This window comes from Coregonus lavaretus (genome assembly GCF_964263955.1).
Source record: "Coregonus lavaretus genome assembly, contig: HAP1_SCAFFOLD_527, whole genome shotgun sequence".
Classification (NCBI taxonomy): Eukaryota; Metazoa; Chordata; class Actinopteri; order Salmoniformes; family Salmonidae; genus Coregonus; species Coregonus lavaretus.
The window spans coordinates 17666-40689 of NW_028165900.1; positions in this window are offsets into that span (position 1 = coordinate 17666).

Here is a 23024-nt window from a genome sequence, read left to right on the forward strand (position 1 = left end):
TAGGTTCTCCTTTCCCTTCCCTTCCCCTGTTAGAAGATGATTAGGTATCTCCTTTCCCTTCCCGTCCCCTGTTAGAAGATGATTAGGTATCTCCTTTCCCTTCCCGTCCCCTGTTAGAAGATGATTAGGTTCTCCTTTCCCTTCCCTTCCCCTGTTAGAAGATGATTAGGTTCTCCTTTCCCTTCCCTTCCCCTGTTAGAAGATGATTAGGTTCTCCTTTCCCTTCCCTTCCCCTGTTAGAAGATGATTAGGTTCTCCTTTCCCTTCCCTTCCCCTGTTAGAAGATGATTAGGTTCTCCTTTCCCTTCCCGTCCCCTGTTAGAAGATGATTAGGTTCTCCTTTCCCTTCCCTTCCCCTGTTAGAAGATGATTAGGTATCTCCTTTCCCTTCCCTTCCCCTGTTAGAAGATGATTAGGTATCTCCTTTCCCTTCCCTTCCCCTGTTAGAAGATGAGTAGGTTCTCCTTTCCCTTCCCTTCCCCTGTTAGAAGATGATTAGGTATCTCCTTTCCCTTCCCTTCCCCTGTTAGAAGATGATTAGGTATCTCCTTCCCTTCCCTTCCCCTGTTAGAAGATGATTAGGTTCTCCTTTCCCTTCCCTTCCCCTGTTAGAAGATGATTAGGTATCTCCTTTCCCTTCCCTTCCCCTGTTAGAAGATGATTAGGTATCTCCTTTCCCTTCCCTTCCCCTGTTAGAAGATGATTAGGTATCTCCTTTCCCTTCCCTTCCCCTGTTAGAAGATGATTAGGTTCTCCTTTCCCTTCCCTTCCCCTGTTAGAAGATGATTAGGTTCTCCTTTCCCTTCCCTTCCCCTGTTAGAAGATGATTAGGTTCTCCTTTCCCTTCCCTTCCCCTGTTAGAAGATGATTAGGTTCTCCTTTCCCTTCCCTTCCCCTGTTAGAAGATGATTAGGTTCTCCTTTCCCTTCCCTTCCCCTGTTAGAAGATGATTAGGTTCTCCTTTCCCTTCCCTTCCCCTGTTAGAAGATGATTAGGTATCTCCTTTCCCTTCCCTTCCCCTGTTAGAAGATGATTAGGTTCTCCTTTCCCTTCCCTTCCCCTGTTAGAAGATGATTCTCCTTTCCCTTCCCGTCCCCTGTTAGAAGATGATTAGGTTCTCCTTTCCCTTCCCTTCCCCTGTTAGAAGATGATTAGGTATCTCCTTTCCCTTCCCTTCCCCTGTTAGAAGATGATTAGGTATCTCCTTTCCCTTCCCTTCCCCTGTTAGAAGATGATTAGGTTCTCCTTTCCCTTCCCTTCCCCTGTTAGAAGATGATTAGGTTCTCCTTTCCCTTCCCTTCCCCTGTTAGAAGATGATTAGGTTCTCCTTTCCCTTCCCTTCCCCTGTTAGAAGATGATTAGGTTCTCCTTTCCCTTCCCTTCCCCTGTTAGAAGATGATTAGGTTCTCCTTTCCCTTCCCTTCCACTGTTAGAAGATGATTAGGTATCTCCTTTCCCTTCCCTTCCCCTGTTAGAGGATGATTAGGTATCTCCTTTCCCTTCCCTTCCCCTGTTAGAAGATGATTAGGTATCTCCTTTCCCTTCCCTTCCCCTGTTAGAAGATGATTAGGTTCTCCTTTCCCTTCCCCTGTTAGAAGATGATTAGGTATCTCCTTTCCCTTCCCTTCCCCTGTTAGAAGATGATTAGGTTATCCTTTCCCTTCCCCTGTTAGAAGATGATTAGGTATCTCCTTTCCCTTCCCTTCCCCTGTTAGAAGATGATTAGGTTCTCCTTTCCCTTCCCCTGTTAGAAGATGATTAGGTTCTCCTTTCCCTTCCCTTCCCCTGTTAGAAGATGATTAGGTTCTCCTTTCCCTTCCCCTGTTAGAAGATGATTAGGTTCTCCTTTCCCTTCCCGTCCCCTGTTAGAAGATGATTAGGTTCTCCTTTCCCTTCCCTTCCCCTGTTAGAAGATGATTAGGTTCTCCTTTCCCTTCCCTTCCCCTGTTAGAAGATGATTAGGTTCTCCTTTCCCTTCCCTTCCCCTGTTAGAAGATGATTAGGTTCTCCTTTCCCTTCCCTTCCCCTGTTAGAGGATGATTAGGTATCTCCTTTCCCTTCCCTTCCCCTGTTAGAAGATGATTAGGTATCTCCTTTCCCTTCCCTTCCCCTGTTAGAAGATGATTAGGTTCTCCTTTCCCTTCCCTTCCCCTGTTAGAAGATGATTAGGTATCTCCTTTCCCTTCCCTTCCCCTGTTAGAAGATGATTAGGTATCTCCTTTCCCTTCCCTTCCCCTGTTAGAAGATGATTAGGTATCTCCTTTCCCTTCCCTTCCCCTGTTAGAAGATGATTAGGTTCTCCTTTCCCTTAATCGACATCCACGTCATCGGCGCTCGGGACCCATTTGCAACCAAGCTTTAACTTCCTGACTGACCCTAACCCTAACCTTGACCCCTAACCGAACCCCACTACAGCCCAGCCACTATGTAAGTCACATAACCTTTAACCCTGACCCCTAATCCAACCCCACTACAGCCCAGCCACTATGTAAGTCACATAACCTTTAACCCTGACCCCTAACCCAACCCCACTACAGCCCAGCCACTATGTAAGTCACATAACCTTTAACCCTGACCCCTAACCCAATCCCACTACAGCCCAGCCACTATGTAAGTCACATAACCTTTAACCCTGACCCCTAACCCAACCCCACTACAGCCCAGCCACTATGTAAGTCACATAACCTTTAACCCTGACCCCTAATCCAACCCCACTACAGCCCAGCCACTATGTAAGTCACATAACCTTTAACCCTGACCCATAATCCAACCCCACTACAGCCCAGCCACTATGTAAGTCACATAACCTTTAACCCTGACCCCTAACCCAACCCCACTACAGCCCAGCCACTATGTAAGTCACATAACCTTTAACCTTGACCCCTAACCGAACCCCACTACAGCCCAGCCACTATGTAAGTCACATAACCTTTAACCCTGACCCCTAACCCAACCCCACTACAGCCCAGCCACTATGTAAGTCACATAACCTTTAACCCTGACCACTAACCCAATCCCACTACAGCCCAGCCACTATGTAAGTCACATAACCTTTAACCCTGACCCCTAACCCAACCCCACTACAGCCCAGCCACTATGTAAGTCACATAACCTTTAACCCTGACCCCTAATCCAACCCCACTACAGCCCAGCCACTATGTAAGTCACATAACCTTTAACCCTGACCCATAATCCAACCCCACTACAGCCCAGCCACTATGTAAGTCACATAACCTTTAACCCTGACCCCTAACCCAACCCCACTACAGCCCAGCCACTATGTAAGTCACATAACCTTTAACCTTGACCCCTAACCGAACCCCACTACAGCCCAGCCACTATGTAAGTCACATAACCTTTAACCCTGACCCCTAATCCAACCCCACTACAGCCCAGCCACTATGTAAGTCACATAACCTTTAACCCTGACCCCTAACCCAACCCCACTACAGCCCAGCCACTATGTAAGTCACATAACCTTTAACCCTGACCCCTAACCCAATCCCACTACAGCCCAGCCACTATGTAAGTCACATAACCTTTAACCCTGACCCCTAACCCAACCCCACTACAGCCCAGCCACTATGTAAGTCACATAACCTTTAACCCTGACCCCTAATCCAACCCCACTACAGCCCAGCCACTATGTAAGTCACATAACCTTTAACCCTTACCCATAATCCAACCCCACTACAGCCCAGCCACTATGTAAGTCACATAACCTTTAACCCTGACCCCTAACCCAACCCCACTACAGCCCAGCCACTATGTAAGTTACATAACCTTTAACCCTGACCCCTAACCCAACCCCACTACAGCCCAGCCACTATGTAAGTCACATAACCTTTAACCCTGACCCCTAACCCAACCCCACTACAGCCCAGCCACTATGTAAGTCACATAACCTTTAACCCTGACCCCTAACCCAACCCCACTACAGCCCAGCCACTATGTAAGTCACATAACCTTTAACCCTGACCCCTAACCCAACCCCACTACAGCCCAGCCACTATGTAAGTCACATAACCTTTAACCCTGATCCCTAACCCAACCCCACTACAGCCCAGCCACTATGTAAGTCACATAACCTTTAACCCTGACCCCTAACCCAATCCCACTACAGCCCAGCCACTATGTAAGTCACATAACCTTTAACCCTGACCCCTAACCCAACCCCACTACAGCCCAGCCACTATGTAAGTCACATAACCTTTAACCCTGACCCCTAATCCAACCCCACTACAGCCCAGCCACTATGTAAGTCACATAACCTTTAACCCTGACCCATAATCCAACCCCACTACAGCCCAGCCACTATGTAAGTCACATAACCTTTAACCTTGACCCCTAATCCAACCCCACTACAGCCCAGCCACTATGTAAGTCACATAACCTTTAACCCTGACCCCTAACCCAACCCCACTACAGCCCAGCCACTATGTAAGTCACATAACCTTTAACCCTGACCCCTAACCCAACCCCACTACAGCCCAGCCACTATGTAAGTCACATAACCTTTAACCCTGACCCCTAACCCAACCCCACTACAGCCCAGCCACTATGTAAGTCACATAACCATTAACCCTGACCCCTAACCCAACCCCACTACAGCCCAGCCACTATGTAAGTCACATAACCTTTAACCCTGACCCCTAACCCAACCCCACTACAGCCCAGCCACTATGTAAGTCACATAACCTTTAACCCTGACCCCTAACCCAACCCCACTACAGCCCAGCCACTATGTAAGTCACATAACCTTTAACCTTGACCCCTAACCCAACCCCACTACAGCCCAGCCACTATGTAAGTCACATAATCTTTAACCTTGACCCCTAACCCAACCCCACTACAGCCCAGCCACTATGTAAGTCACATAACCTTTAACCCTGACCCCTAACCCAACCCCACTACAGCCCAGCCACTATGTAAGTCACATAACCTTTAACCCTGACCCCTAACCCAACCCCACTACAGCCCAGCCACTATGTAAGTCACATAACCTTTAACCCTGACCCCTAACCCAACCCCACTACAGCCCAGCCACTATGTAAGTCACATAACCTTTAACCTTGACCCCTAACCCAACCCCACTACAGCCCAGCCACTATGTAAGTCACATAACCTTTAACCCTGACCCCTAACCCAACCCCACTACAGCCCAGCCACTATGTAAGTCACATAACCTTTAACCCTGACCCCTAACCCAACCCCACTACAGCCCAGCCACTATGTAAGTCACATAACCTTTAACCCTGACCCCTAACCCAACCCCACTACAGCCCAGCCACTATGTAAGTCACATAACCTTTAACCCTGACCCCTAACCCAACCCCACTACAGCCCAGCCACTATGTAAGTCACATAACCTTTAACCCTGACCCCTAACCCAACCCCACTACAGCCCAGCCACTATGTAAGTTACATAACCTTTAACCCTGACCCCTAACCCAACCCCACTACAGCCCAGCCACTATGTAAGTCACATAACCTTTAACCCTGACCCCTAACCCAACCCCACTACAGCCCAGCCACTATGTAAGTCACATAACCTTTAACCCTGACCCCTAACCCAACCCCACTACAGCCCAGCCACTATGTAAGTCACATAACCTTTAACCCTGACCCCTAACCCAACCCCACTACAGCCCAGCCACTATGTAAGTCACATAACCTTTAACCCTGACCCCTAACCCAACCCCACTACAGCCCAGCCACTATGTAAGTCACATAACCTTTAACCCTGACCCCTAACCCAACCCCACTACAGTCCAGCCACTATGTGAGTCTCTATGCATATGACACATACAGTTGAAGTCGGAAGTTTACATACACTTAGGTTGGAGTCATTAAAACTTGTTTTTCAACCACTCCACACATTTCTTGTTAACAAACTATAGTTTTGGCAAGTCGGTTAGGACATCATTATTTCACTTATAATTCACTGTATCACAATTCCAGTGGGTCAGAAGTTTACATACACTAAGTTGACTGTGCCTTTAAACAGCTTGGAAAATTCCAGAAAATGATGTCATGGCTTTAGAAGCTTCTGATAGGCTAATTAACATCATTTTAGTCAATTGGTGGATGTATTTCAAGGCCTACCTTCAAACTCAGTGCCTCTTTGCTTGACATCATGGGAAAATGAAAAGAAATCAGCCAAGACCTCAGAAAATAATTTGTAGACCTCCACAAGTCTGGTTCATCCATAATGACCATCGTTATGTTTGGAGGAAAAAGGGGTTGGCTTGCAAGCCGAAGAACACCATCCCAACCGTGAAGCACGGGGGTGGCAGCATCATGCTGTGGGGGTGCTTTGCTGCAGGAGGGACTGGTGCACTTCACAAAATAGATGGCATCATGAGGAAGGAAAATTATGTGGATATATTGAAGCAACATCTCAAGACATCAGTCAGGAAGTTAAAGCTTGGTCGCAAATGGGTCTTCCAAATGGACAAAATTGTGGGCAGAACTGAAAAAGCGTGTGCGATCAAGGAGGCCTACAAACCTGACTCAGTTACACCAGCTCTGTCAGGAGGAATGGGCCAAAATTCACCCAACTTATTGTGGGAAGCTTGTGGAAGGCTACCCAAAACGTTTGACCCAAGTTAAACAATTTAAAGGCAATGCTACCAAATACTAATTGAGTGTATGTAAACTTCTGACCCACTGGGAATATGCTGAAAGAAATAAAAGCTGAAATAAATCATTCTCTCTACTATTATTCTGACATTTCACATTCTTAAAATAAAGTGGTGATCGTAACTGACCTAAAACAGGGAATTTTTACTAGGATTACATGTCAGGAATTGTGAAAAACTGAGTTTAAATGTATTTGGCTAAGGTGTATGTAAACTTACGACTTCAACTGTATATATAAATTTTCCAAACATAGTCTGGGACAGTTGTGGGATGCGATAGATCCCAAATTAATACAACCACTAGCATCAAAAAACATTTTTTACGCAATGAGGCTGACGCAACAGATCAGAACGTTTAGCTTAAAATGTTGATAAACTACCAGGCTATTTCTTCACATTATACAGTGAGGGAAAAAAGTATTTGGTCCCCTGCTGATTTTGTACGTTTGCCCACTGACAAATAAATGATCAGTCTATAATTTTAATGGTAGGTTTATTTGAACACTGAGAGACAGAATAACAACAACAAAATCCAGAAAAAACGCATGTCAAAAATGTTATGAATGTATTTGCATTTTAATGAGGGAAATAAGTATTTGACCCCTCTGCAAAACATGACTTAGTACTTGGTGGCAAAACCCTTGTTGGCAATCACAGAGGTCAGACGTTTCTTGTAGTTGGCCACCAGGTTTGCACACATCTCAGGAAGGATTTTGTCCCACTCCTCTTTGCAGATCTTCTCCAAGTCATTAAGGTTTCGAGGCTGATGTTTGGTAACTCGAACCTTCAGCTCCCTCCACAGATTTTCTATGGGATTAAGGTCTGGAGACTGGCTAGGCCACTCCAGGACCTTAATGTGCTTCTTCTTGAGCCACTCCTTTGTTGCCTTGGCCGTGTGTTTTGGGTCATTGTCAGGCTGGAATACCCATCCACGACCCATTTTCAATGCCCTGGCTGAGGGAAGGAGGTTCTCACCCAAGATTTGACGGTACATGGCCCCGTCCATCGTCCCTTTGATGTGGTGAAGTTGTCCTGTCCCCTTAGCAGAAAAACACCCCCAAAGCATAATGTTTCCACCTCCATGTTTGACGGTGGGGATGGTGTTCTTGGGGTCATAGGCAGCATTCCTCCTCCTCCAAACACGGCGAGTTGAGTTGATGCCAAAGAGCTCCATTTTGGTCTCATCTGACCACAACACTTTCACCCAGTTCTCCTCTGAATCATTCAGATGTTCAATGGGAAACTTCAGACGGGCCTGTATATGTGCTTTCTTGAGCAGGGGGAGTTTGCGGGCGCTGCAGGATTTCAGTCCTTCACGGCGTAGTGTGTTACCAATTGTTTTCTTGGTGACTATGGTCCCAGCTGCCTTGAGATCATTGACAAGATCCTCCCGTGTAGTTCTGTGCTGATTCCTCACCGTTCTCATGATCATTGCAACTCCACAAGGTGAGATCTTGCATGGAGCCCCAGGCCGAGGGAGATTGACAGTTCTTTTGTGTTTCTTCCATTTGCGAATAATCGCACCAACTGTTGTCACCTTCTCACCAAGCTGCTTGGCGATGGTCTTGTAACCCATTCCAGCCTTGTGTAGGTCTACAATCTTGTCCCTGACATCCTTGGAGAGCTCTTTGTCTTGGCCATGGTGGAGAGTTTGGAATCTGATTGATTGATTGCTTCTGTGGACAGGTGTCTTTTATACAGGTAACAAACTGAGATTAGGAGCACTCCCTTTAAGAGTGTGCTCCTAATCTCAGCTCGTTACCTGTATAAAAGACACCTGGGAGCCAGAAATCTTTCTGATTGAGAGGGGGTCAAATACTTATTTCCCTCATTAAAATGCAAATCAATTTGTAACATTTTTGACATGCGTTTTTCTGGATTTTTGTTGTTGTTATTCTGTCTCTCACTGTTCAAATAAACCTACCATTAAAATTATAGACTGATCATTTCTTTGTCAGTGGGCAAACGTACAAAATCAGCAGGGGATCAAATACTTTTTTCCCTCACTGTAAGCGCAGCAATGCACACATGGCAGTAGGCTATAAGCCCGAATGTTCCCATAGCGGGAAAACACCATGTCACGCCCTGGCTCTAGGGACCTTCCACGCTGCGCCTTGGTCCTCTATATCCGACGATCGTGACACACCATCACCGCAAATGCAATTATGAATGTAACGCTTTTATTATAAAGGTGCATTTTTATGGTGAAAATTATCTTCCCCAAACTTGAAACTCACGCGCTGCTTATGTATGCCAGTTAGGCTCTACACCCCTTTGTAAAGGAGATTAATGTGCTTCATTCTAAGAAGTTATTTGGCCACTTTAGTTGTGATACAAACCTTATCAAAACATATAGGCCTATGGGCTAGGCTACATCAGGTGTGCGACTATGATTAGAAAAAGTCACACAGAAAAGGCTTTGTTTCTTGCCTTACACTGGGCATCATTCACAAGTGATAATATATAATTCACAAGTGATAGGCTAATATTGTCACCCATCAGACTATTCTTGATTTAATCTTGTCTTTACATATACAAAATAATATATGTGTGAAATTTGTTTTGATTTAGAATGGACCATTATCATGCACCTGTCTCGAAACAGGCCATTGCATAGCCTATAGAAATGAAGTGTTTGATTAGATTTTTGATTACATTTGCATTGATGTCAGAGTGATTAGAGGGACAATAGTGTGCTGAGTACCAGGCAGTTAGCAAGTTTGGTAGGCTACTAATGACCAGCAGCAGCATCAGAGCTTGGAGAAGCCTAGTTACCGTGACTACATGGTCACGTGGAATTTGACTGCCTTCATGACTCGTGACCGCCAGTGTGGAGGTAATACGGTCACCACAACAGCCCTACGTTCTTGAGCACAGGGACTATGGTGGTCTGCTTGAAACATGTAGGTATTACAGACTGCATCAGGGAGAGGTTGAAAATGTCAGTGAAGACACTTGCCTGCTGGTCAGCACATGCTCTGAGTACGCGACCTGGTAATCTGTCTGGCCCAGCGGCCTTGTGAATGTTAACCTGTTTAAAGGTCTTACTCACAACGGCTACAGAGAGCATGAGCACACAGTCATCTGGAACAGCTGGTGCTCTCATGCATGGTTCAGTGTTGCTAGCCTCGAAGCAAAGCATAGACGGTATTTAGCTGGTAGGCTCGCCTCAGTGGACAGCTCGTAGCTTGGTTTCCCTTTGTACTCCGGGTTTTCCTTTGTAATCAGTATGAAATTATGGACATGCGTATCTGGAGCATGTCTGTCTCCTCCTTATGTCTAATAAAATGTCAGATATCCGGAAATATATAGATAAAGATATCCAGTGATCCCGAGTTTCCCACTTGGGAAGCATCAGAGTCAACAAATAAGAAGCTCTACAAAATAACTTCAGTTAATTCTAACTCTGAGGTTCCTAGTTCCAACTAGCACATCAAATCAAATCAAATCAAATGTTATTTGTCACATACACGTGTTTAGCAGATGTTATAGCGGGTGTAGCGAAATGCTTGTGCTTCTAGCTCCGACAGTGCAGTAATATCTAACAATTTCACAACATATACCCAATACACACAAAACTAGTAAGGAATGGGATTTAAGAATATATACATATATGGACAAGCAATGCCAGAGCGGCATGGACTAAGATACAGTAGAATATTATAGAATAGAATGCAGTATATACATATGAGATGAGTAGTGCAAGATATGGAAACATTATTAAAGTGACTAGTGTTCCATTTCTTAAAGTGGCCAGTGATTTCAATAGGCAGCAGCAGCCTCTAATGTGCTAGTGATGGCTATTTAACAGTCTGATGGCCTTGAGATAGAAGCTGTTTTTCATTCTCTCGGTCCCAGCTTTGATGCACCTGTACTGACCTCGCCTTCTGGATGAGAGTGGGGTGAACAGGCAGTGGCTCGGGCAGTGGCTCCTTGATTATCTTTTTGGCCTTCCTGTGACATCGGGTGCTGTAGGTATCCTGGAGGTCAGGCAGTGTGCCCCCAGTGATGCGTTGGGCAGACTGCACCACCCTCTGGAGAGCCCTGTGGTTGCGGGCGGTGCAGTTGCCGTACCAGGCGGTGATACAGCCCGACAGGATGCATCTGTAAAAGTTTGTGAGGGTTTTAGGTGCTAAGCCGGATTTCTTCAGCCTCCTGAGGTTGAAGAGACGCTGTTGCGCCTTCTTCACCACACTGTCTGCGTGGCTGAACCATTTCAGTTTGTCGGTGATGTGTACGCCAAGGAACTTGAAGCTTTCCACCTTCTCCACTGCAGTCCCGTCGATGTGGATAGGGGAGTGCACCCTCTGCTGTTTCCTGAAGTCCACGATCATCTCCTTTGTTTTGTTGACGTTGAGTGAGAGGTTATTTTCCTGACACCACACTCCGAGAGCCCTCACCTCCTCCCTGTAGGCTGTCTAATCGTTGTTGGTAATCAGGCCTACTACTGTTGTGTCGTCTGCAAACTTGATGATTGAGTTGGAGACGTGCTTGGCTACGCAGTCATGGGTGAACAGGGAGTACAGGAGGGGGCTGAGCACACACCCTTGTAGGGCCCCAGTGTTGAGGATCAGCGAAGTGGAGATGTTGTTTCCTACCTTCACCACCTGGGGGGGGGGCCGTCAGGAAGTCCAGGACCCAGTTGCACAGGGCGGGGTTCAGACCCAGGGCTTCGAGCTTAATGATGAGCTTGGAGGGTACTATGGTGTTGAATGCTGAGCTATAGTCAATGAACAGCATTCTTACATAGGTATTCCTCTTGTCCAGATGGGATAGGGCAGTGTGCAGTGTGATGGCGATTGCATCGTCTATGGATCTATTGGGGCGGTAAGCAAATTGAAGTGGGTCTAGGGTGACAGGTAAGGTAGAGGTGATATGATCCTTGACTAGTCTCTCAAAGCACTTCATGATGACAGAGGTGAGTGCTACTCGGCATTAATGCATGAATTCTGTGATGGCCCTGTATCTGCAAATATTTTTTAAACCCTGTTCTAGCTGTGTTTGTGCAATTTGGTGCCTCTATCACGGAAGTTACAATCCAAAAACATAGCTGCCCCATTTCATGGAATTCTATGGTTAACCTTCCAACATTCTAATGTCAATGGCACAATATGGGCGATTTTTAAACAATAGGCTCATTGTAGCTGGTGCTTTCAAAGTTGGTTATATTATATATCATTTGAAAGGTAATTTCATGACCTTTCAGAACCACTGGTCAAACTTGGTTTAAAATGTATCAAGGTAAAATCCCAGTGGGAAAGATGGATGGGATGGATGGATAACACGAAGCGTTATCACACACATTCTCCCGTTGCTGCACTGCTATCACACATTTCCCAACTTCTAGGCTTCAAAACAATCACTATGAGACATCGTCACCCCCAAGTGAGCCTGGCCGACCCCTGGCTCATGGACTATATACATGCTGACAGCTGCCTCAAAGTCTATTTGATTTCTGTAACTGAAAATAATCGGTTCGCTCACTGTTAAAACCATATAGACCGGTGGGTTTTAGGTCATCTGAAATGCAGCCCCAGTCCGCTTGGAAACCACCGCATTGGTATTTATACGGTAGGTCTATGCACCGCCCCGCACACGCGCGCCTTGGTTGGTGGAGATCGTCTGCACCACGCGCCCTAGCAACTGCAGCATCAGCACGAGCAGCGCGGTGACTCGCTACGTCAAAGCCACGCACGGATCCAATGTGACGGTCTCTCTCCGCTCTGCAAGCAAACCATCTTCCATCCCCAGCCCTGTTATTTGTTATTTCCCTGATATTCTTCGCACTAATCTGCAAAGTGGATCCTCGCTATCGGAAATAATTTTCATCGGATGATATATTTGCACCATCACGACAAAACGGACTGCTCATCCTCATCTCATCATCAACAACACCTCGCGTTTCAGCAGACGAGCTACAGCAACGCCCATAGCAACCTCTCTATGCGCATCCACGAGCCATCTGTTCATTACTGCTTGTTTGTGTCTGTCGTCTCCGTCTCCGACATCTCTGCTCCGCTGTCGCCCTCTCCCGGTTCCTCTCCCGGTTCCTCCCTCTGATCCCCCCCAGTCTCGTCTCTAGGAAGCGGCAGGTCTCATCTCTCGCCTCGCTGCTGGGCACGTACTCTCCATCACAAGACCTCTTCACAGGTGAGCCAATCACTGGATGTGATTATCAAACGGATAATACTACCGGTAATGAATGCACGGTCGGCCGCTAATAAGGGTATGTGAATGCTTCAGAGAACAACATTGCATTACAGGTCCATTCACACCACGTGTTTGTGTGATGGGGGGCTGCGTGCCTCGATAGGCAGCGGGTGGGATAAACAGACATGGGCATTGATCATACATTTATCATGTATCTTCTCTTGATCACAGCTGTGTGTTCTTAATAGTAATGACTACTGTAACATGTTGTTACCTAAGGTTTAATAGTGTGGTCCTGCAGAGAGAGAGCACAGGGTTGGCATCTGGTTTGTGTTTGGATCCAGATACACAATATGAAGTGCCCTAGTCCCATAGCAACAGTGATGCTTGGTTGTGAGGGGAGGGGAGGGCTCTGCTGCCAAATATAGCTTCTCTGCTGGACCAGCTCTCTCTCTCGTATTAGTGTTAATCTGAGCAGCATGGCAATAACAGCTGGCTCAGCTTGTTTCTTAGTTGAAATGGGGTAGAGGGGACAGGAGGGTAGAGGGGGTGCAGAGGGGAAGTGGGGACGGGGGGATATCTGGGGACAGTGGGTAGAAGAGACAGGGAGTAGAGGAGACGGGGAGTAGAGGGGACAGGGGGTAGAAGAGACAGGGGGTAGAGGAGACAGGGGGTAGAAGAGACAGGGGGGTAGAGGAGACAGGGGGTAGAGGAGACAGGGGGTAGAGGGAGACATGGGGGTAGAGGAGACAGGGGGTAGAGGAGACAGGGGGTAGAGGGGACAGGGGGTAGAGGAGACAGGGGGGTAGGGGAGACAGGAGGTAGAGGGAGACAGGAGGTAGAGGGGTCAGGAGGGTAGAGGGGACAGGGGGGTAGGGGGAGACAGGGGGTAGAGGAGACAGGGGGTAGAGGAGACAGGAAGTAGAGGAGACAGGGGGTAGGGGAGACAGGGGGGTAGAGGAGACAGGGGGTAGAGGGGACAGGGGGTAGAGGAGACAGGAAGTAGAGGAGACAGGGGGTAGGGGAGACAGGGGGTAGAGGGGACAGGGGGGTAGGGGGAGACAGGGGGTAGAGGGAGACAGGGGGTAGAGGGGACAGGGGGTAGAGGGGACAGGGGGTAGAGGAGACAGGGGGTAGAGGAGACAGGGGGTAGGGGGAGACAGGGGGTAGAGGAGACAGGGGGTAGAGGGGGTGCAGAGGGGACGGGGGTAGAGGGGACAGGGAGTAGAGGAGGCAGGGGGTAGAGGGGGTGCAGAGGGGAAGTGGGGACGGGGGTAGAGGGGACAGGAGATAGAGGAGACGGGGGTAGAGGAGACAGGGGGGTAGAGGAGACAGGGGGTAGAGGGGGTGCAGAGGGGACAAGGAGACGGGGGTAGAGGGGACAGGGGGTAGAGGAGACAGGGGGGTAGAGGGGGTGCAGAGGGGAAGTGGGGACGGGGGTAGAGGGGACAGGAGGGTAGAGGAGACAGGGGGGTAGAGGAGACGGGGGTAGAGGAGACAGGGAGTAGAGGGAGACAGGTGATAGAGGAGACGGGGGTAGAGGAGACAGGGGGGTAGAGGAGACAGGGGGTAGAGGGAGACAGGGGGTAGAGGAGACAGGGAGTAGAGGAGACAGGGGGTAGAGGAGACAGGGGGTAGAGGGAGACAGGGGGGTAGAGGAGACGGGGGTAGAGGAGACAGGGAGTAGAGGGAGACAGGTGATAGAGGAGACGGGGGTAGAGGAGACAGGGGGGTAGAGGAGACAGGGGGTAGAGGGAGACAGGTGATAGAGGAGACGGGGGTAGAGGAGACAGGGGGGTAGAGGAGACAGGGGGTAGAGGGGACAGGAGGATATCTGGGGACAGTGGGTAGAGGAGACAGGGGGTAGAGGGGGTGCAGAGGGGACGGGGGTAGAGGGGACGGGGGTAGAGGAGACAGGGGGGTAGAGGAGACAGGGAGTAGAGGAGACAGGGGGTAGAGGAGACAGGGGGGTAGAGGGGGTGCAGAGGGGAAGTGGGGACGGGGTAGAGGGGACAGGGAGTAGAGGGGGTGCAGAGGGGACGGGGGTAGAGGGGACGGGGGTAGAGGAGACAGGGGGGTAGAGGAGACAGGGAGTAGAGGAGACAGGGGGTAGAGGAGACAGGGGGGTAGAGGGGGTGCAGAGGGGAAGTGGGGACGGGGTAGAGGGGACAGGGAGTAGAGGGGACAGGAGGATAGAGGGAGACAGGGGGGTAGAGGAGACAGGGGGTAGAGGAGACAGGGAGTAGAGGAGACAGGGGGTAGAGGAGACAGGGGGTAGAGGAGACAGGGGGTAGAGGGAGACAGGGGGGTAGAGGAGACAGGGGGTAGAGGGAGACAGGTGATAGAGGAGACGGGGGTAGAGGAGACAGGGGGGTAGAGGAGACAGGGGGGTAGAGGAGACAGGGGGTAGAGGGGACAGGCGGATATCTGGGGACAGTGGGTAGAGGAGACAGGGGGTAGAGGGGACAGGAGGATATCTGGGGACAGTGGGTAGACGAGACAGGGGGTAGAGGAGACAGGGGGTAGAGGAGACAGGGGGTAGAAGAGACAGGGGGTAGAGGAGACAGGGGGGTAGAGGAGACAGGGGGTAGAGGAGACAGGGGGTAGAGGAGACAGGGGGTAGAGGAGACAGGAGGTAGAGGAGACAGGGGGTAGAGGAGACAGGGGGGTAGAGGAGACAGGGGGGTAGAGGAGACAGGGGGTAGAGGGGACAGGGGGTAGAGGGGACAGGGGGTAGAGGAGACAGGGGGTAGAGGAGACAGGGGGTAGAGGGAGACAGGGGGTAGAGGAGACAGGGGGTAGAGGAGACAGGGGGGTAGAGGAGACAGGGGGGTAGAGGAGACAGGGGGTAGAGGAGACAGGGGGGTAGAGGAGACAGGGGGTAGAGGAGACAGGGGGTAGAGGAGACAGGGGATAGAGGAGACAGGGAGTAGACAAGACAGGGGGTAGAGGAGACAGGGAGTAGACAAGACAGGGCGTAGAGGAGACAGGGAGTAGACAAGACAGGGGGTAGAGGAGACAGGGGATAGAGGAGACAGGGGGTAGAGGAGACAGGGAGTAGACAAGACAGGGGGTAGAGGAGACAGGGAGTAGACAAGACAGGGCGTAGAGGAGACAGGGGGTAGAGGAGACAGGGGGGTAGAGGAGACAGGGGGGTAGAGGAGACAGGGGGTAGAGGAGACAGGGGGTAGAGGAGACAGGGAGTAGACAAGACAGGGGGTAGAGGAGACAGGGGGTAGAGGAGACAGGGGGTAGAGGAGACAGGGGGTAGAGGAGACAGGGGGTAGACAAGACAGGGCGTAGAGGAGACAGGGGGTAGAGGAGACAGGGGGGTAGAGGAGACAGGGGGGTAGAGGAGACAGGGGGTAGAGGAGACAGGGGGTAGAGGAGACAGGGAGTAGACAAGACAGGGGGTAGAGGAGACAGGGGGTAGAGGAGACAGGGGGTAGAGGAGACAGGGGGTAGAGGAGACAGGCGATAGAGGAGACAGGGAGTAGACAAGACAGGGGGTAGAGGAGACAGGGGGTAGAGGAGACAGGGGGTAGAGGAGACAGGGGGTAGAGGAGACAGGGAGTAGACAAGACAGGGGGTAGAGGAGACAGGGGGTAGAGGAGACAGGGGGTAGAGGAGACAGGTGGTAGAGGAGACAGGGGGTAGAGGAGACAGGGGATAGAGGAGACAGGGAGTAGACAAGACAGGGGGTAGAGGAGATAGGGGGTAGAGGAGACAGGGGGTAGAGGAGACAGGGGATAGAGGAGACAGGGAGTAGACAAGACAGGGGGTAGAGGAGACAAGGAGTAGACAAGACAGGGCGTAGAGGAGACAGGGGGTAGAGGAGACAGGGGGGTAGAGGAGACAGGGGGGTAGAGGAGACAGGGGGTAGAGGAGACAGGGGGTAGAGGAGACAGGGGATAGAGGAGACAGGGAGTAGACAAGACAGGGCGTAGAGGAGACAGGGGGTAGAGGAGACAGGGGGTAGAAGAGACAGGGGATAGAGGAGACAGGGGGTAGAGGAGACAGGGGGTAGAGGAGACAGGGAATAGAGGAGACAGGGAGTAGAGGAGACAGGGGGTAGAGGAGACAGGGGGTAGAGGAGACAGGGGGTAGAGGAGACAGGGGGGAGTAGAGGAGACAGGGGGTAGAGGAGACAGGGGGTAGAGGGAGACGGGGGGTAGAGGAGACAGGGGGTAGAGGAGACAGGGGGTAGAGGAGACAGGGGGTAGAGGAGACAGGGGGGTAGAGGAGACAGGGGGTAGAGGGAGACGGGGAGTAGAGGAGACGGGGAGTAGAGGAGACAGGGGGTAGAGGAGACGGGGGGTAGAGGAGACGGGGAGTAGAGGAGAAAGGGGGTAGAGGAGACAGGGGGGTAGAGGAGACAGGGGGTAGAGGAGACAGGGAGTAGACGAGACAGGGGGTAGAGGAGACAGGGGGTAGAGGAGACAGGGAATAGAGGAGACAGGGAGTAGAGGAGACAGGGGGTAGGGGGAGACAGGGGGTAGAGGGAGACGGGGGGTAGAGGAGAAAGGGAGTAGACGAGACAGGGGGTAGAGGAGACAGGGGGTAGAGGAGACAGGGAGTAGAGGGGACAGGAGGATATCTGGGGACAGTGGGTAGAAGAGACAGGGGGTAGAGGAGACAGGGTAGAGGAGACAGGGGGTAGAGGAGACAGGGGGGTAGAGGAGACGGGGGGTAGAGGAGACAGGGGGTAGAGGAGACAGGGAGTAGAGGAGACAGGGGGTAGAGGAGACAGGGGGTAGAGGAGACAGGGGGTAGAGGGAGACAGGGGGTAGAGGGAGACGGGGAGTAGAGGAGACAGGGAGTAGAGGAGACAGGGGGTAGAGGAGACAGGGGGTAGGGGGAGACAGGGGGTAGAGGAGACAGGGGGTAGAGGAGACAGGGAGTAGAGGAGACAGGGGATAGAGGAGACGGGGTAGAGGAGATGGGAGGTAGAGGAGACAGGGGGTAGACGAGACAGGGGGTAGAGGAGACAGGGGGTAGAGGAGACAGGGGGTAGGGGGAGACAGGGAGTAGAGGAGACGGGGGTAGAGGAGACAGGGAATAGAGGAGACAGGGAATAGAGGAGACAGGGGGTAGGGGAGACGGGGTAGAGGGAGACGGGGGTTGAGGAGACAGGGGATAGAGGAGACAGGGGGTAGAGGAGACAGGGGGTAGAGGAGACAGGGGGTAGAGGAGACAGGGGGTAGAGGAGACAGGGTAGAGGAGACAGGGGGTAGAGGAGACAGGGGGTAGACGAGACAGGGGGTAGAGGAGACAGGGAATAGAGGAGACAGGGAGTAGAGGAGACAGGGGGTAGAGGAGACAGGGGGTAGAGGAGACAGGGGGTAGAGGAGACAGGGAATAGAGGAGACAGGGGGTAGAGGAGACAGGGGGGTTGAGGAGACAGGGGGTAGAGGAGACAGGGGGTAGAGGAGACAGGGGGTAGAGGAGACAGGGGGTAGAGGAGACAGGGGGTAGAGGAGACAGGGTATAGAGGAGACAGGGGGTAGAGGAGACAGGGGGGTTGAGGAGACAGGGGGTAGAGGAGACAGGGGATAGAGGAGACAGGGGGTAGAGGAGACAGGGGGTAGACGAGACAGGGGGTAGAGGAGACAGGGAATAGAGGAGACAGGGAGTAGAGGAGACAGGGGGTAGAGGGAGACAGGGGGGTAGAGGAGACAGGGGGTAGAGGAGACAGGGGGTAGAGGAGACAGGGGGTAGAGGAGACAGGGGGGTAGAGGAGACAGGGGGTAGAGGGAGACGGGGAGTAGAGGAGACGGGGAGTAGAGGAGACAGGGGGTAGAGGAGACGGGGGGTAGAGGAGACGGGGAGTAGAGGAGAAAGGGGGTAGAGGAGACAGGGGGGTAGAGGAGACAGGGGGTAGAGGAGACAGGGAGTAGAGGAGACAGGGGGTAGAGGAGACAGGGGGTAGAGGAGACAGGGGGGTAGAGGAGACAGGGGGTAGAGGGAGACGGGGAGTAGAGGAGACGGGGAGTAGAGGAGACAGGGGGTAGAGGAGACGGGGGGTAGAGGAGACAGGGGGTAGAGGAGACAGGGGGTAGGGGGAGACAGGGGGTAGAGGAGACAGGGGGTAGAGGAGACAGGGAGTAGAGGAGACAGGGGGTAGAGGAGACAGGGGGTAGAGGAGACGGGGGATAGAGGAGATGGGAGGTAGAGGAGACAGGGAGTAGAGGAGACAGGGGGTAGAGGAGACAGGGGGTAGGGGGAGACAGGGAGTAGAGGAGACAGGGAATAGAGGAGACAGGGAATAGAGGAGACAGGGGGTAGGGGAGACGGGGTAGAGGGAGACAGGGGGGTTGAGGAGACAGGGGATAGAGGAGACAGGGGGTAGAGGAGACAGGGGGTAGAGGAGACAGGGGGTAGAGGAGACAGGGTAGAGGAGACAGGGGGTAGAGGAGACAGGGGGTAGACGAGACAGGGGGTAGAGGAGACAGGGAATAGAGGAGACGGGGTAGAGGAGACGGGAGGTAGAGGAGACAGGGGGTAGAGGAGACAGGGGGTAGAGGAGACAGGGGGTAGACGAGACAGGGGGTAGAGGAGACAGGGGGTAGAGGGAGACAGGGGGTAGAGGAGACAGGGGGTAGAGGAGACAGGGGGTAGAGGAGACAGGGGGTAGACGAGACAGGGGATAGACGAGACAGGGGGGTAGAGGAGACAGGGAATAGAGGAGACAGGGGGGTAGAGGAGACAGGGGGTAGAGGAGACAGGGGGTAGACGAGACAGGGGATAGACGAGACAGGGGGGTAGAGGAGACAGGGAATAGAGGAGACGGGGGTAGAGGAGACAGGGAGTAGAGGAGACAGGGGGTAGAGGAGACAGGGGGTAGAGGGAGATGGGGAGTAGAGGAGACGGGGAGTAGAGGAGACAGGGGGTAGAGGAGACAGGGGGTAGAGGAGACAGGGGGTAGACGAGACAGGGGATAGACGAGACAGGGGGTAGAGGAGACAGGGAATAGAGGAGACAGGGGGTAGAGGAGACAGGGGGTAGAGGAGACAGGGGGGTAGAGGAGACAGGGGGTAGAGGGAGACAGGGGGTAGAGGAGACAGGGGGTAGAGGAGACAGGGGGTAGAGGAGACAGGGGGTAGGGGAGACAGGGGGTTAGGGGGAGACAGGGGGTAGAGGAGACAGGGGGGTAGAGGAGACAGGGGGGTAGAGGGGACAGGGGGTAGAGGAGACAGGGGGGTAGAGGAGACAGGGGGTAGAGGAGACAGGGGGGTAGAGGGGACAGGGGGTAGAGGAGACAGGGGGGTAGAGGAGACAGGGGGTAGAGGAGACAGGGGTAGGGGAGACAGGGGGTTAGGGGGAGACAGGGGGTAGAGGAGACAATTTGTTAGAAAGATCTTCATTTTTAATTTTTAATTCCCTTCCTCCTGTCATTCTGCAGTGAGCTGTGTAGCAGCCTGGCCCTTACCGGGCACGCTCCCTGGCTCTTACCTGATTGGTCCCCGGCCACAGGACGGAAGCCACGCCCACCACGCTCCCTGCATGAGGGACAAGGCCACTCAGGTGTGTGTGTGTGTGTGTGTGTGTGTGTGTGTGTGTGTGTGTGTGTGTGTGTGTGTGTGTGTGTGTGTGTGTGTGTGTGTGTGTGTGTGTGTGTGTGTGTATGTGTGTGTGTGCACGTGTGTGTGTGTGTGTGTGTGTGTGCACGTGTGTGTGTGTGTGTGTGTGTGTGTGTGTGCACGTGTGTACGTGTGTGTGTGTGTGTGCACGTGTGTACGTGTGTGTGTGTGTGCGTTCACCTCACCTGTCTCTCTCTGTGTTGTCAGACCCCCAGGGCCTGGGCGGATGAGAGGAGGAGGGGGAGCCACAAGAGATCGGCCTCCTGTGGGAGCACCGACCAGCTCAAAGAGGTCAGTCACACTGTTCAGTCTCTGACCTTAGATATTAACAACATAGTGACACACTCCACATAATAACAACATAGTGACAACATAGTGACACACTCCACATAATAACAACATAATAACAACATAGTGACAACATAGTGACAACATAGTGACAACATAATAACAACATAGTGACAACATAGTGACACACTCCACATGATAACAACATAGTGACAACATAGTGACACACTCCACATAATAACAACATAGTGACACACTCCACATAATAACAACATAGTGACACACTCCACATAATAACAACATAGTGACAACATAGTGACAACATAGTGACAACATAGTGACAACATAGTGACACACTCCACATAATAACAACATAGTGACAACATAGTGACACACTCCACATAATAACAACATAGTGACAACATAGTGACACACTCCACATAATAACAACATAATAACAACATAGTGACAACATAGTGACAACATAGTGACACACTACACATAATAACAACATAGTGACAACATAGTGACACACTTCACATAATAACAACATAGTGACAACATAGTGACACACTCCACATAATAACAACATAGTGACAACATAGTGACAACATAGTGACAACATAGTGACACACTCCACATAATAACAACATAGTGACACACTCCACATAATAACAACATAATAACAACATAGTGACAACATAGTGACAACATAGTGACACACTACACATAATAACAACATAGTGACAACATAGTGACACACTTCACATAATAACAACATAGTGACAACATAGTGATAACATAGTGACACACTCCACATAATAACAACATAGTGACAACATAGTGACAACATAGTGACACACTCCACATAATAACAACATAGTGACAACATAGTGACAACATAGTGACACACTACACATAATAACAACATAGTGACAACATAGTGACACACTTCACATAATAACAACATAGTGACAACATAGTGACACACTCCACATAATAACAACATAGTGACAACATAGTGACAACATAGTGACACACTCCACATAATAACAACATAGTGACACACTCCACATAATAACAACATAATAACAACATAGTGACAACATAGTGACAACATAGTGACACACTACACATAATAACAACATAGTGACAACATAGTGACACACTTCACATAATAACAACATAGTGACAACATAGTGACAACATAGTGACACACTCCACATAATAACAACATAGTGACAACATAGTGACAACATAGTGACACACTCCACATAATAACAACATAGTGACAACATAGTGACAACATAGTGACACACTCCACATAATAACAACATAGTGACAACATAGTGACAACATAGTGACACACTCCACATGATAACAACATAGTGACAACATAGTGACAACATAGTGACACACTCCACATAATAACAACATAGTGACAACATAGTGAAAACATAGTGACACACTCCACATAATAACAACATAGTGACAACATAGTGACAACATAGTGACAACATAGTGACACACTCCACATAATAACAACATAGTGACACACTCCACATAATAACAACATAGTGACAACATAGTGACAACATAGTGACAACATAGTGACACACTCCACATGATAACAACATAGTGACAACATAGTGACACACTCCACATAATAACAACATAATAACAACATAGTGACAACATAGTGACAACATAGTGACACACTACACATAATAACAACATAGTGACAACATAGTGACACACTTCACATAATAACAACATAGTGACAACATAGTGACACACTCCACATAATAACAACATAGTGACAACATAGTGACACACTCCACATAATAACAACATAATAACAACATAGTGACAACATAGTGACAACATAGTGACAACATAGTGACACACTCCACATAATAACAACATAGTGACAACATAGTGACACACTCCACATAATAACAACATAATAACAACATAGTGACAACATAGTGACACACTCCACATAATAACAACATAGTGACAACATAGTGACAACATAGTGACACACTCCACATAATAACAACATAGTGACAACATAGTGACACACTCCACATAATAACAACATAATAACAACATAGTGACAACATAGTGACAACATAGTGACACACTCAACATAATAACAACATAGTGACAACATAGTGACAACATAGTGACACACTCCACATAATAACAACATAGTGACAACATAGTGACACACTCCACATAATAACAACATAATAACAACATAGTGACAACATAGTGACAACATAGTGACACACTCCACATAATAACAACATAGTGACAACATAGTGACAACATAGTGACACACTACACATAATAACAACAT